Source organism: Crocuta crocuta, unplaced genomic scaffold (assembly GCF_008692635.1).
Source record: "Crocuta crocuta isolate KB4526 unplaced genomic scaffold, BGI_CrCroc_1.0 scaffold194, whole genome shotgun sequence".
NCBI lineage: Eukaryota > Metazoa > Chordata > Mammalia > Carnivora > Hyaenidae > Crocuta > Crocuta crocuta.
In genome coordinates, this window is record NW_027530084.1 from 712747 (window position 1) to 728020 (window position 15274).

The following is a 15274-nucleotide window of genomic DNA, read 5'->3' on the forward strand; positions in this document are numbered from 1 at the left end:
GGCCGCGTTCGCCGCCGCCGCGCCGCAGCGCGGGACTCTGGGAGCCGCCCCCGCGCCGGCGTCTCCCGGTGCCGCCTGGGTCGCTGGTGAAGCCCACGGCGCGCGGCTCTCCCGGACCCTACAGGGTACGGCCCTTCCTTTACTTCTTGCTCCTGTGGGTCTCCGTCTTCCTCCTTCGGCACTGGGGCGGGGCCGGGCCGGGGCGGAGCGCCGCGCTTCGGGGAGCCTGGGCGCGGGGCAGAGGTCCCCACTGATCGCCCCTCCCCCGAAGCCCGCATAGCGCTTGCGGAGCTTGCTGGGCGCCTGGGAGTGGCTTACGTGCCTTGGGTGCTACTTCTCTGTCCCGCTCTGTCGGCAAGGCGTTAGGCGTGCTGGCGTCCACCCCGCCTAGGGTTGTTTACACCGCGGTGTCACTGGGCCGTGCTGACCCCGCAGCCACCCCGTCAGCCACCTGCCGGCTGTGTACATGTTGCTCCTGTGCGTGTTGCCTTGATTTCCCCCTGGCATCGATGGTTTTTGACGAACCAGGCCCATGTCTTCAGGACTGCCACAAGATACCGGCAGCAACCTTGTTTCTATGTTTAGGGGTGTCCTTAGAAAGTAGTGTTGATGGTAACCGCCCACTTGGCTACCTTGTCAACCTGTTTACAGTGGGAGTGAGTTTGGATTGCCTTGATGGTTCACAAATGCTTATTGCCATATAGCCTCAAGATGCCGTCACTAAGTGAATATATATGTGCGGGTAAACAGAAAGTTAAGGTGATATAAACCTGTGGTCAGATAGTGGCGTTGACAGGATACCGTGTTTGGCGTTGTGCCATGGGGGACACTCTGCCAGGTGCTGTGATCGTGCTTGTTCCTATTCGGTTGAGGACACAAGCTGCCTTCACTGCTGCCCGGCCTGCACTCCTCGGCTTCAAGCACATTTTATCCTTAAAAAGCTCACTTAATACCTCTAGATCTATACTGCATATTGTACCTGTTGGTTAAGTAAAGGGAGATTTTCCTAATACATCATCAACTATCTTGTAATCCTTTGTTAGATACTAAGTTATTGGGGGAAAGGACAGTGTACTTGTCTTCCTAGTGGCAGTGTGTGCATCACCCTATGGTAGGAACCCTCTAATTGCTCATTGAATCGGATTCTTCTTGTTATGCTTTTTTAGTGAGTACTGACTTTTTACACTGTCTCAAATTTTGGCTTTTCTGAACCCTCAATTTCTTGCCCTTCTCTTCTGTTACTGACTTGAAAAGCAGAAAGGTCAGCTCAACGTAAAATGGTTAATTTCTTCTTTATAGTGCTGTGATCTAGTCATGCAATTATAGTATTCTGTACATGGCATCTTAAAATATTGCTAACTGCTTATCTTTTACTTTGAAATATGGCCAGTTAGCAAAGACTGCCCCTTTGTTCTTTGCTGTCTTCTCTGTATCATAATTTTCCTATGATCAACATTCTATCTTAACTTCAAGGAGCTACCTTGGTGCCTCTCTTCGACCTTTTGCCACATGAAGAGTGTGTGTGTATCCACCTCTGTTTTTTTCTAGTACTTTTTTTTTTAACATTTGTTTATTTTTGATAGAAAGAGAGTGAGAGAACACGTCCATGCGTGTGTAAGGGAGGGACAGAGTGAGGGAGAGAGAGAATCCCAAGCAGGCTCCCTTGTTACCAGCGCAGAGCCAAACACCAGGCTCTGTCTCATGAATTGTGAGATCATGACCTTAGCTAAAATCAAGAGCAGGCACTTAACTGACTGAGCCAGCCAGGAGCCCCTCTTTAAGTACCTTTAATGATCTTATTCTTCATTTATAAATCTTTACCTCAAGAATATTTTAGTGTAAGAAAGGAAGTAGGGCGCTTCCTTCTCCCCACCCAAAATTGTTAGCCAGTGATCCCATCTTTATTTGTTGGATTCTGTTTTTTCCTGCTGATAACAAATACTCCATTTTTCCAAGGCCCTAATCCTTGTGTATTCTTAAGATGTCTTCTGGGGCTCCTGGGTGGCTCAGTCAGTTAAGCGTCCCACTTCGGCTCAGGTCATGATCTCATGGTTCATGGATCGGCTCAGGTCATGATCTCATGGCTCATGGATTCGAACCCCAATCGGGTTCTGTGCTGACAGCTCGGAGCCTGGAGCCTGTTTCGAATTCTGTCTCCTTCTCTCTCTGCCCCTCCCACATTCGTGCTCTGCCTCTCTCTCTCTCTCTCTCTCAAAAATAAATGAACATTTAAAAACAAGATGTTTTCTGAGCTGTTGTTCAGTGATCTCTGGCTTCCTGTGCGAATACCTGCTGCTTTTCTTATTCTAGCTTTATGATGTGTTTAATATCTAGTGATTCAATAGTGTCTGCCATGCTGTAGGCCACTGAATATTTTTGGAATGATGACACTTAGTAGGGCTAAATTGATTTTCTTTTTACTCCTCCCCCACCTTTAAAGCCTCTCATCTATTCTTTTTTTTTTTTTTTTGTTAGTAAGTTTATTTAAAATGCATAACACATATATAAGTATATAAATTTATATGTTCTATATGTGTATATGTGTATAATTTGTGTTTAATGTTAGTAAATTATTCATTGATGCTTTTGCTCAATATTTTTTTTTTTGGAATCCATTTCATTGAAAATGGCAAGATGTCATTCTTTTCTATGGCTGCATAATATTCCATTATATATATATTTTATAGCATCCTCTTTATTGATTCATCAATTGATGGACACTTGGGCTGCTTCCATATCTTGGCTATTGTAGATAATGCTGCTATAAACATAGGGGTGCACGTATCCCTTTGAATTATCATTTTTTCATCTTCAGGTAAATATCCAGTAGTGCAACTGCTGGATCTTAGGATACTTCTATTTTTAACTTTTTGGGGAAACTCCATACTGTTTTCCACAGTGGAACAGTTTGCATTCCCACCAACAGTGCACAGGGTTCCTTTTTCTCTGCATCCTCGCCAAAAACTGTTCTTTCCTGTGTTTTTAATTTTAGCCATTCTCACAGGTGTGAGGTGATACCTCATTGTAGTTTTGAGTTGTTTCCCTGGTAATAAGTGATGATGGGTGTCTTTTCATGTATCTGTTGGCCATGTGTATGTCTTCTTTGGAAAAATATCAGTTCATCTCTTCTGTCCATTTTTTGAATTGGATTACTTGGGCTTTTTGTTGTTGTTGTTGAGTTTTATAAGTTCTTTATATATTTTGCACACTAACTCTTTACTGGATATGTCATTTGCAAATATTTTCTCTCCTCTCATCTATTCTTGAAATTATTTTTTAGCGAGACCTTTTCATGGTAAGCTGAATCATTAACCATTGATAAATAAATCCCTTCTCTTCATACCTTGGAACTCGCCATGTAGAGCTGCTGCTCAGAGTTGTACGTAGAAAAGCAGCTGTTCAAAGTTGGCCTGTCTCTTGACTTTGCATTACGTTATTTACTAGTAAGTGTAGGGTCTCTTGTCAGCTATGACTCAGGACCTTCTCTCCCTGGTTTCTGCAGCTCTGAGGGATAAGTGCCGATAGAGGTGATTACCCAGGACAGCCTCATGTCCATTTGTATTTCACCATCTCAACTGGACATCTTAAATGTAATGGATTTTCAAGTGCTGTTCTTATAGATACTTAAACTTTATTAGATTACAAAATAAATATGTACATTCTTCAGAAAAAGTCAAGTAATAACAGAAGTAGCCAGAGGAGAAAGTGTTGTGTGCCACCCTACCCCATAACTCCATTTCCCAGAGATCATCATTACTGAATCATTTGTTCTCTTTCCAGACATTAAAAATACATGTGTATAAGTCTATATTTGTTTCATAAATGGCAGTGTACTATATATATATATATAAAATTTTCTGTAACTTTCAGCTAGTAATAATTGACAAACATCTTTCTATGTCAGTGCATTTAACATTATCTTTTTAAAGTCTTTTTGGTATTTCAGTGTAGGAATAACCTGAAATTTATTTAACTGATCCCCTGTTGATATTTAAGCTATTCCAAATTTATTTCTATCAGAGACAAACTGCAGGGATCATTTTTGTCTGTGTATATTTATTTGCACACTTGTTTATTTCCCTAGTGTAAATGCTTAGACAAGCAACAGCTGGGTCAAAGGCTATATACATTTTAAATTATGATAGATTGTCATATTGTTCTTCAAAAGGTATTGGAAGAGTAAATTTATATACTTTATAAGAATGCTGCTGCTGCTGCTACCATTATCATTGCCAAGAGTTGTCACAGATCTGAGATTTTACCCTCCTTGCAAGCCAACAGTTTCATGGATACTGACAGAAGAGATGAGACCCCTGGGCCAGAGACAGAGCATAGCAACAACAGTAACCAGAGTATCGTCATTTTCTTGTGCTTCTTCCTTGAACCCCATTTTCTGCGGGGTGATGTGATAAGGACTAGATGACTCTAGCACACACAGTAGATTGCATTGTAGGACAGGAACCCTGAGTTTAGGGAACCTGAGTCTTTCATAATGGGCTGAAAGTAAACTTGCTTAACCTTTGCCCTACAGAGAGGCATTATATTTATTATGCTGGATAACAAACAAACCTGCCCTCCGCTCCAAAGGGAAACCTCTCTTTACCATGGACATTTGCTCTGTAGACATCCTTGAAAAGATAGTCTGGAACAAAGGCCATCAGAGCCTATGCATATAGAGAGACCTGGGAAGAATTGTATCAAAACACAGCTGCTAAGATGATACAATCATTTTTTACTTTTTTTACATGTTAGTAGTTTTATGGATGAAAAATGCTATTTTTTTCTACTCTTAACTTTTACATTTCTTTGCTGATTGATGGAATTAAATATCTATAAATGTTTCCTGGTCATTTGTATTCTTTTGTAACTTAACATGTTCATCCTCTTTGCTTAGTTTCCTGTTGGAAGTATTTCTGGTTTTCTTACTGCTTTGTGGTAGTTCTTTAAGTGTTGTGGCTCTTACTGACTTGGTATACCATTTGATGGTATTTTTTTTTTCATAGTGTATTCTTTTAACACAGTTTCTGGGAACTTTTTCTATATGCAAGTTTTTATAATATTTATGTTGTCTGTTCTATTATTCCCTTCCTTTATGACCTCTGAGTTTCTACCCCAAGATTATTAAGATGCTTTGTACACATTCTCTTAATTGGATATTTTGTATCATAAGTTTAGACTAAGAAATAGTTGCTATGATAATACCTTAAATTTACTTTTCTAAATACCTGGATATTTTTGTAAAACATTTATTTTGATAAGCGATCCTTTCCCTGTTGTTTTCATTTGACATGTTTATTATGCTATATTATTTTTTTCCTCAAAATGGACAGTTGGTAAGCAAAATATGTTGGTTTCCTACTGTGACTGTGAATATGGTTGAATTCATCCTATGTGTAATTGCTTGGATTTTAATCTTACAAAATATAAAATATCCTTTTGCCTTAATGATTTTTGCCTTGGAGTCTACACGTCTGATATTACTGTTGCCATCTTGATCAGTTTTGTGTGTGCCAGATCTATATTGCACATGTTTAATTTTCGTCAGCCTACATCATTTTGCTTTACTGCCTCTCTTGTACACCTCAAACAAACATCATATAGCTGGACATTTATTTCTCTCTCCAGGCCTCCGCCTCTCCTAATTTGAAAGTTTGTTTATTTTTTTTGCATTTTTAAACTTTGTAAAAACATAATTACAGATTCACATGCAATGATAAGAAATAATATAGAGAAATACCTATGTACACTTCACCTAGTTTCCTCCTGCAGTATGTCTTGCATAACTAAAGTATAATGGTACACCTAGGAAATTGACATTGGTACAATCTGCAGACCTTATCTAGATTTTATAACTTTTACATGCTCTCTTGGGTGTGTTTGCATTTAATTCTCTGCAGCTTTATATAGATCTTGTATACAGAGCAGTTCCATTACAGAGATCCCTTGTGCAAAAAGCTTTATCTTTTAATAGGAAAATTTAACCTATTCATACTTACCTTTTTTCCTCTCCCTTGCAAGTTTGGAAATTCTAAAACCATCTATATAACTGTTTCCCTTATACCTCCTTTTAATAATGTGAGACTGTGACTCCTTACCTTTCTTACATTCTTAGCTTTATTGACTTGATTTCTTTTTTATATTACTTACGTTTTTTTCCCCAACCATCCTTTTCACCTTCACCAGCACTGTATCTGAAATGATTCAAATTTGACTATAAAGTCACTAGTTACTTGAATATTATGTCTGTCCTTTTTAAAAATATTTATTTTTCGACTGGTATTTTTATACAAAAAAGTATTTTTATACTTTTTTGAAGATTGTTCTTAAGAAGAGTTATGGGAAGTATGTTTGCATGTCCAGAAATATTTTTCATTTTTTTGTTTGTGTTTCTTTTTATTTATTTATTTATTTTTTTACAAATAGTTTATTGTCAAATTAGTTTCCACATAACACTCAGTGCTTATCCCCACAAGTNACAACTATCTTTTCCCATTCCGTGGGTTGCCTATTAGCTTTCTGGGTTGTTTCCTTGGCCATGCAGAAGCTTTTAATCTTGATGAGGTCCCAAATATTTATTTTTGCTCTTGATTCCCTTGCCTTTGGGGATGTGTCAAGTAAGAAGTTGCTGCGGTGGAGGTCAAGGAGGTTGTTTCCTGCTTTCTCCTCGTGTTTGTGTTTCTTTGTGAATAAGAGTTTAAGTACATTTTTTCTTCTTTAGAATTTCTGAAATATTACATCATATTCTAGCACATACTTGAATTTTCATCAGCTTCAGTCTCTTGAATTCATTTTATATAGGCATTAGGTTTCTTGCATCTGTGTTCCAAGTCACTTAACATTTTTTTCATTTAAGTTTTACTTCAGCCATCATGTTTTTAATTTCAAAGACCTTAAAATTTTTAAAAAATTAGTTTGTACTTGTTTTATGAATCCTGTACTCTATTAATTCACACTAAAGATAACAACTGTTACTTTAACAGTACTCTTCTATCATTTATTAACTTTTATTGGAGGCCATTTGTTCTCATTGCCCCTCTTGTTTCCTTTTCTTTAAGATGGCCAATTCTACTCCTATCTATAAATGCAGACCTATGTTGACTGATTTGTCCCTGGTAGGGAATCTCTGTAAAGTCATAAAGGTCACTGTTCACTCTTCTGGAGTGAGTGGTAGGGGCTCTGTGATGCCACTTTGCCCCCTACACAATGAAGGGGCAGAACATGCCAACTAATAGATATCTCTCAGGGTGTACTGGTTAAGGGCAGGCTAATAAAGTAGGGCCCCCATAAACAAGCCAATATAGGGATCATAAATCTCCAGTTTGACTTTGTTTTGATCTAAAACAAAGACCGAAATCAAAAGCACACAGAGCAGTTCCATCACCCTAAGAATTCCTTGGAGTCAACCCTTGTCTTTTCCCCTAACTCTCTTGCAGCCACTGATCTGTTTGTCTTTGCTGTGGTTTTGCTTTCTCCTAGAGTGTCCTATAAAGGAAGTCATACAGTCTGTAGCCTTTGAGTGTGGCTTCTTTCACTTGTGAAATCATTTTAAGATTCATCTGTGCTGTTGGCTGAATTAGTGGTTCATTCCTTTTTATTACTGAGTAATATTTCATTGTATGGATAGTTGTTTAATCTTTCACCTGTTGAGGGATGTCTTGGAGTGATTATGAGTGAATATACAAACATTTGTGTATGGTTTTTGTCTGAAAACAGGTTTCTGGTACACTTGAATACGTAAAGTAGGAGTGGGATTGCTAGATGTTTTGGTGAGGGTATGTTGAGCTTTATTATAAACTGCCAGAGTTTCCCAAAGTGGCTCTACCAGTTTGCATTCCCACCAGAAATGTTTGCAGCATCCAATTTGGTATCATGTTAAAATTTCATTAATCTATAATTAACTGTTCCCAGGTTTAAGATATTAAATGTCCCAGGGTTTACCCTTTTGAAATTATGCTTAACATTGCTTTTAAGTAAAATGTTTGCCAGGATATACACAAAATGCAATAAAAGAAGAAAATGATAAATTGGACTTAATAAAAATGGAAAACTTTTCTCTTTAAAAGATATTATCAAATAGATGAAAAGCCAGGCATAGACTGGGAGAAAGTATTTGCAAAACATATCTGATTTAAAAAAACCTTGTATCTAGAATGTATAAAGAACTCTTACCACTCAATAATATGAAAACCAAAAAAAACCCTGATTTTAAAAATGAACAAAATAGACATCTCACTAAAGAAGATACAAATGGCAAATAAAGATATGAAAAAATGTTCCACATCATTACTAGTCAATTGAGAAATGCAAATTAAAACAAGATATTTCCACCCTTCCACTGTAATGTCACTAAAGACTGACAGTATTAACTAGTGATAAGGATGTGGAACAGCTAGAATTGTCACATATTGCTGATGGAAATGTAAACTGGTGCAGCCATTTTAGAAACATTTTGGCACAAGAAACCCAATTGTTTATCAACAGGTGACAGGCTATGTCCATAAAATGGGCATGATTCAGCAATAAAAAGGAACAAACTACTGGCACACATAATAACAGGGATAAATCTTAAAGATAGGCTGTGCGAAATAAATGAAAATAAGAGAGTACATACATATTATTTCACTTCTGTGTAACTCTAGAGTAAAAGACAATGTGATTTATAGTGATAGGAAGCAGATTATTTTTTATCTGGTGAAGGAAGTGGATGGGATGGGGTGCCTGCATGGCTCACTCAGTTAAGCATCTGACTCTTAATTTTGGCTCAGGTGATGATCTCATGGTTTGTTAGTTCAAGCCCTGCATCGGGCTCTGTGCTCTTTCCCTCTCTCTCTGTCCCTCCCCTACTCGTGTTCATGTATACACGCCCTCTCACATGCTCTCTCTCAAAATTAATAAGTAAATTTAAAAAAAAAACAAAAGGAAGTGGATGGGTGATTGGTTGGGAGGGGGCACCAAGGAGTCTTTTGGACTGAGTGGAAACATTCTATATTTCACTTCTGGAGGTGATTACATTGGTATATGTCTTTGTCAAACCTCATTAAACTATACACTTAGAGGCGCCTGGGTGGCTCAGTTGGTTAAGTGTCCGACTTTGGCTCAGGTCATGATCGCAAGATTTTTGAGTTGCAGCCCTGCATTGGGCTCTGTGCTGACAGTTCAGAACCTGGAGCCTGCTTCAGGAGCCTGGAGGGATTCTGGGTCTCCCTCTCTCTGCCCCTACCCCATCTGTGCTCGCTCATTCTCTCAAATAAGCAAACATTAAAACAATTAAGAAAAATCAAAATCAAAAACAAAAATCTATACACTTAAAATGGAGTACTTTTTTTGGAATATAAATTGCACACCAAAGTTAACAGTACTACACCCTTTTACTTAATTGCTCTTTTAACAAGAATGACTAGCAGTGACATACCTATGATCTTATAGTTAGATTTTTGTTAGGCTAAGTGTAAATGTAATGTATTTCTGGTAAGTAAAATGCTCTTTATTTTAGTGTGCAAAAATGTACAGTTAGTATTTGGCTAAAGTAAATTCAATATACTTTATGGTTTCAAGAGCTAGAAAGAGAGGTTTTTTCCCCTATCTTCAGTGAGTCTATTAAAATTGCCCTTAACCAGATATCCCTAATACTGTAGATTTTAGTTAAATGTACGTTGTATATCTGCTAAAGCTTTAGGGTTATTCTCCCATTCAGATGGTTTATTCTTACCCATCATTAACAATGAAAAAAAAGGTAACATATAGATAATATAGCATGGTGGCATCTGTAAGGTACTTTATATACCATACCTGTGTTTTTAGGAACATGTCCTTCCTTGTCACCTTTTTCTTTTTTTTAACTTTAAATCAGTTTATTGACACAGTAACACAACACACTTGCCTCCCTGACACCCCCACTCCCCTCATCCAATCTAGAGCTCTCCCCTTCCTCCCCCGTTAGACCGACCTGTTCAGTGAAGACAGAAAAGGGCAGGCCATTTCTACACGCCCAGTCCCACCTCTAAGCCTTCTGGGGCAGGGTCTCAGGCACTACTCAGAACCTGTGGAGAGAGCGGAGGGGCAGTCAGCACTATGCAGGGCCAGGCAGAGGCGTCTGGTCCCTAAGAGCAGATTCCCACACAATCCTTAGTTGCTATTCCTCTTCCTCCCTGCTCTTTGTGACCCCTAGGTAGGGGACCCCTTGGGGCCTGGGCCTGCAGCCAGGAGCAAGAACTCCTGGCTCTGATTTGCAGATTGGGAGTTTGGCTAGCGTTTTACGGTCCAGGCACCCCAAAGAAAGCCCTGGTGGTGGGAATGAACTTCAGTGCCCCTATTTAAAGTGCACTGATAACATTAAACAAATTAAGCCAGTTTAACAAATGCCAGAATAACACTAAACTGTAAAGGAAGAGGGGGTCAGACCTGGTTTCTCCAGGCCAGACACAAAGGCACACACCAATCCTACAGCTCTGCTTTTTTTTTTTTCTTTAAACAAAACAAAATTAAAACATTGACTCCTTAATTCCTTTCTCTTGCTACTAAAGAATGGTCATGAAATATTTCATAAATCGATCTGTGTTTGTTAAAGAAAGTATAGGAAAGCAAGAGGAGGGAAAAAACATTCTGCACAACTATTACCGATTTCTAGTTTAAGTTGATTCTAAACCTTATCCCTTGTTTTCTGACAAGTTTATTCCTAATTTGACTTCTTATGCACTTCTTGCTTAGTCCTCACCAATCGTGCATCACCTCAGCAGAAGTTTTGAACAGCCACTTTTTGTATTTTTGAGTCCTACTTTGATTTCTGGAAGAATAAGAAGTACTGTTTTTCTTTTCGGTCTTCAGGATTTTTCCTCCATCTTTAGGTTTTTGTTCCTCAATTGTTCCTCAATTGTTCTGCCTTCTTTTGCTCTATTTGCCTAGGTTTTCAAGAAGCTTCGAAGCTGCATAGGAGGCTCTATTTTTCGTTTTCCCAGTTTACTCTATTTTAACTGGAGGAGAATTTACTTAGAGGAAGAGATAGGCACATCATAATATTCCATCTCCGGTAGTCTCCTTACTGACAATGTTACAGTATTTTAATATTGTGCATTGAAATGTAAATAATTTTGGTAAAGACAGAGGGCTGCTTTGCCTTGGTCTGTGCTCCCCCCAGCTCATCTCATACCAGAACGGTATCAACCTGTCTTTATACCCTTACTCTTTTTTATTATTGCCTTTCTCGGCTTGTCTCTGCCGCCTTGCTCCTAGGTTATCACTTTTTCTAAGAATTTACTTTTCATTCATAGTTTTTCCAGTTCTTCTTAATCATCCTACGGTCTTTAACATAGATTTGGAGCATTAAAAAAAATTCATTGTATTTGAGAAAATAGTTTCCTTTTACCTTCCCAATCATCTCTTTCATGAATCTTTCTTTAATTTCAATCAGTTTCTTTGTAGTCAAGGTCAAGTCTCTTTTATGTGTTCTGGGGCTGCTTTTGTACTAACGGAGGTTACTACTTTTTTACATTCTCTTTGAACAGTAAAATTTCAATATGTATACTATTCCTTATTGGATGGCTTCAAAGAAGGTCTTACATTTGATTCTTACCTATTGTGTTTCGGTTTTTTATTATCCATTTTTTCCCTCTTTTGCTCCGTATCAAGATATGGAACTCTTTTTGCTTCATTTTTCGATCTACTTGTTCTTACCTTAAAGAGTCCCTATTCTCATTTCTGTGTTTATTTTAATTCTGCCCTGCCATCTACTATGCCAGTCTTCAGAAAACAGAGCAAATGCTTATTGAGCATATATTGACATATGCTAGGCCCTAACAGTGTAGTTATGATTAAGCCACGTTCTCTGACCTTGAGGAATTCATTGTCGGACAGGGTGGAAAAAGATGTCTCACCATGTAAGAAATGGCACAGAAAATGTAAGAGCAGAGAAAAAGTGAGTGACCTGACCTGAAAGGAGGAATAAGGGGGTGCCCCGTGGGGGAAGATCGGGGGCATTCCAGAGCAGCCAAGCCCCAGCGGAGGACTTGAAGATGCTGAGATATGCAAGCACAGGTGTGGTTGAGGACCAGGCAGATGTCCTACAGCAAGAGTGAGTGTGTAATGGTGAGTGTGTAGAAGTGAAAGGGAGAGGGGAAGACTGGTGCCAAGGTAGGTGGAGGATTGTTGGGTATCATTTTATCAGAAAGTCAGCCTTCATTCCGTGATACCTCTATATATTTGAGAATGAAGAGGAGGAAGACCCAGGGAGAAGTTCTCAGACAGACAGGAGGAGGTGGGCATGGGAGCATGTGATGGCATAGACTCCTAGAGGGGGCAGGCCAGGGAAGAGGGCTGGTTAGGAGGGACAGCTGCTGCACTGAATTCAAATCTAATTCCACTCTTCTTGATTGACATGTTCCTGCGTGCACCCATGTCTTGATTTCTAGACACCTCTCCTCAAAATGATGTCTCTTGGTCAGTTTCAGCAGGATTCAGGTTTGGCCTTTCTTCTTGATTTCTTACCACATTATGCACTCTATTACATTTTGGCCTGACGCTTCTGAGCGGCCCCAACCCTCATCCCTCCCCCCCACCTTCACAGGCACGCCTCTGCGGGCTGCTCCACAGTAGTACCGTGATGGGCATTGCCTTCAGTATCCATCTGTGCCTCGTTGCCTGTCCTCTTTCCTTTTCCTGGATCTTTTCACTGGACGTGGAGAATCCTCTTCGAGTTTTCCACTTGCCCCTAGCTTCTTTCATCCCACTGTGAACCTAGCCTTGGCGTGGTCCTGGCTCCAGTTCCTTCTGATCGCCTCCTTTTGTTTATTTTATGAAAAGCCCTCTCCGTTCCTCCTCTTCCCTGTGCTGGAGCTTGAGCCGCCTTCTCTGCAGCGCCTGCCATCCTGCTTCTCTCCGCCTCATCGACTCCCCACTCACTCCAAATCTCAGTAGAAAACATATGTTCTCCCTTGTCTACACCTCTTAATTTCTCTTCTCCGCTGTTATTGCTTTCTCTGCAATTGTATTATTTAACTTTGTTAAGCGTTTAAGAATATGAAAGATGTAGTTGAAAATAAAGTTGTATTATAATAAAATCATGTCGTGTAAAGCACGTTGTTTCCCAAGGAGTATGAAAGTCTCAGGATAGAAGTTAAAATGGCTGTTTTCTGTATTCCCTGATTGTGCTAGTAGAAAAGTTCTGTGTGTTGTGGAGAATTTCTCACCTCCTAGCCGTTGTCGATAAGTACTTGGATTCAACGACTAATAAGATAACCATCACCCTATTCTACTTCTGAGTTGATGTTAAGTGGAAAATAACATTTGTATATGTTGTAAGAGTTTTAAAAACTAAAGGCACATTTTGAATGAACCGGAAAAGAAAATGTCTCTCAAAAGGTATATTTTGTAATCACCCTTTTGAACCAGTTTAGTGTACCAGACTAATATTTATTTATTTGAGCCAGGTGGGAAAAGTCATTTTGTCTTTGAATCCCATTCTCCTCATAAAATAGAGTTATTGTATCTTTTGCATTTGGTTCATTGCCCATTGAGATATTCATTGGTTATCACAGATTGCCTCCATGCCTTGGCAAAAGTCCAGACGGTACGTAGACAATTTATACTTCAGCATTGGCTGTTGCCACCCACATGAGCCCTGAGACTATGGCTCCATTCCCTTTTTCAGCTTCATTTCCCAGAGAAAAGTAGAGTGAGCTATCCTTTCTTCTCCATATGTTCTTCCCCGGCCCCAAACACTTTGATGTGTCATCTTAGTTGATTGGAAGGGAGCTTAGAATCAATGAAGGGTATTAACAGTGGATTTGCACATTTCCTTTTTTATTTCTACACCTTGTTTATTTTCAAAAACAGGTTTTAACTTTATTACATTTTTCTGAATAGTACTGCTGGAAGAGAATATATATATTTGTTTTTTCAGTGTACTATATACTGCTTTCACTTCTTTCAAAAATTTCTTTTGTCGTTTTTAGCTTTATCTTAAAAAATAGCTAACGATTATCATTATTCGTGGTTGGAAAAAATAAAGCATCCATTTATATTACTACTCTGCAGAAGTTTGAATATATAATACATATATTTACAGTTTTTAACTCACTTTTACATACGTTGCTACAATGTAAAATTTTACTTTAACACAGCTTAAAAGTGATACCGCCAATGTGGCACTCTTACTGCTTTTGATATTATCCCAGATTCTGTGATAGTAAAGCTAGCTGGCAAACAGAAAGCTTGTGGTGTGGTATGTCCAACAGAATTTGACTTTCATAATTTGCCTCCACCTTTTAGCCCTGAGTGATTCTGAAAGTTCACATGAATGATATCTTATTTTGCAGATGTATCTTTGGTTTTATAAAATTTTTACTTTCTGATAAATGCAGTTTTATAAAGAAAGTGAAAGTAGCTTATTTGAAGCAGTTTACAGACTGTGGAGTGAGAAGTGATGTCCAAAGATTATAAAGCCAAACTCATCCATTCACCTTGGCAGGTGGGCTACTGTCATGCTCTTGAAGGTGTCCAGGAATAAAAGATGCAGTCTTTCAGTGGTCTGTCAGTTGAGTCAGATACTTGTAAATTGTTCTTTATTTCCTAAATTTCATTTTTGCAATTTATTTTATTCTTTTTCTTTTAAGAGACAGAAGGGCCAAATTAATTCTTTGGGAAATTACCCTTGTTGATTTATCTCGGGGCCCATTTTGAAATGAAGTGTATATGATAAGAGAGCTGTCTCATTTAAAAATTTTGCATTAAAGTTTGAGATTTGTGCAGTTGTAAATTTTTTTTTGCAACAGATTTATACTTGTGGTAGGTGAAATATTTGAATAAAGAAGTGATATGCTAGATAATTATTTTTTCCCCACATTGATAACATGACCTGTACTTTAGCACTTTGTGTTACATTTCCCAAGGTGAATCCGATTTGTTGATTCCTGGTATAGCAGCACTAGGAGCATGTGCTGCAGACACACCTTATTTATTTTAATACATGTTTTGTTACTCTTCCCCAGAAAATATTTTGTTCAGATAGTTCTGTTATTTCTTGTTCTTGAGTGCAAGTTCCTCCTTTGAGTGAGTCTGCTTACTGACTGTCCTTCATCGTGGTTCTTTTTCTCTTGTAGTCTGTGAGTTTTTACTGGCCGTATGTTTAGTTAGGGTTTAGTCCATCCTGTGTGGTGGAAGCCTCCCTGCAGAGATTTCATATCTGCCCCTATCAGCTTCTAAAGTTTTACCAATTCAGGACTACTTTTTATTTTTCCTTTTTTTTTTTTTTTTTTTTTTTTTTTTGTGGTTGGATAAAGGG

General features: G+C 38.6%; 1 protein-coding gene across 3 annotated transcripts in view; it reads left to right on the forward strand.

The window, feature by feature from the left end:
* The first annotated feature begins 6 nt into the window (after nt 1-6).
* The window catches only part of FBXL4 (F-box and leucine rich repeat protein 4), an 82072-nt gene continuing 66804 nt past the window's right edge, over nt 7-15274 (forward strand). For all 3 annotated transcript variants that reach the window (XM_077764765.1, XM_077764764.1, XM_077764766.1), the window contains exon 1: nt 7-125. The gene's annotated coding sequence lies outside the window, so the exon portion shown is untranslated. The remainder of the gene's footprint in view (nt 126-15274) is intronic.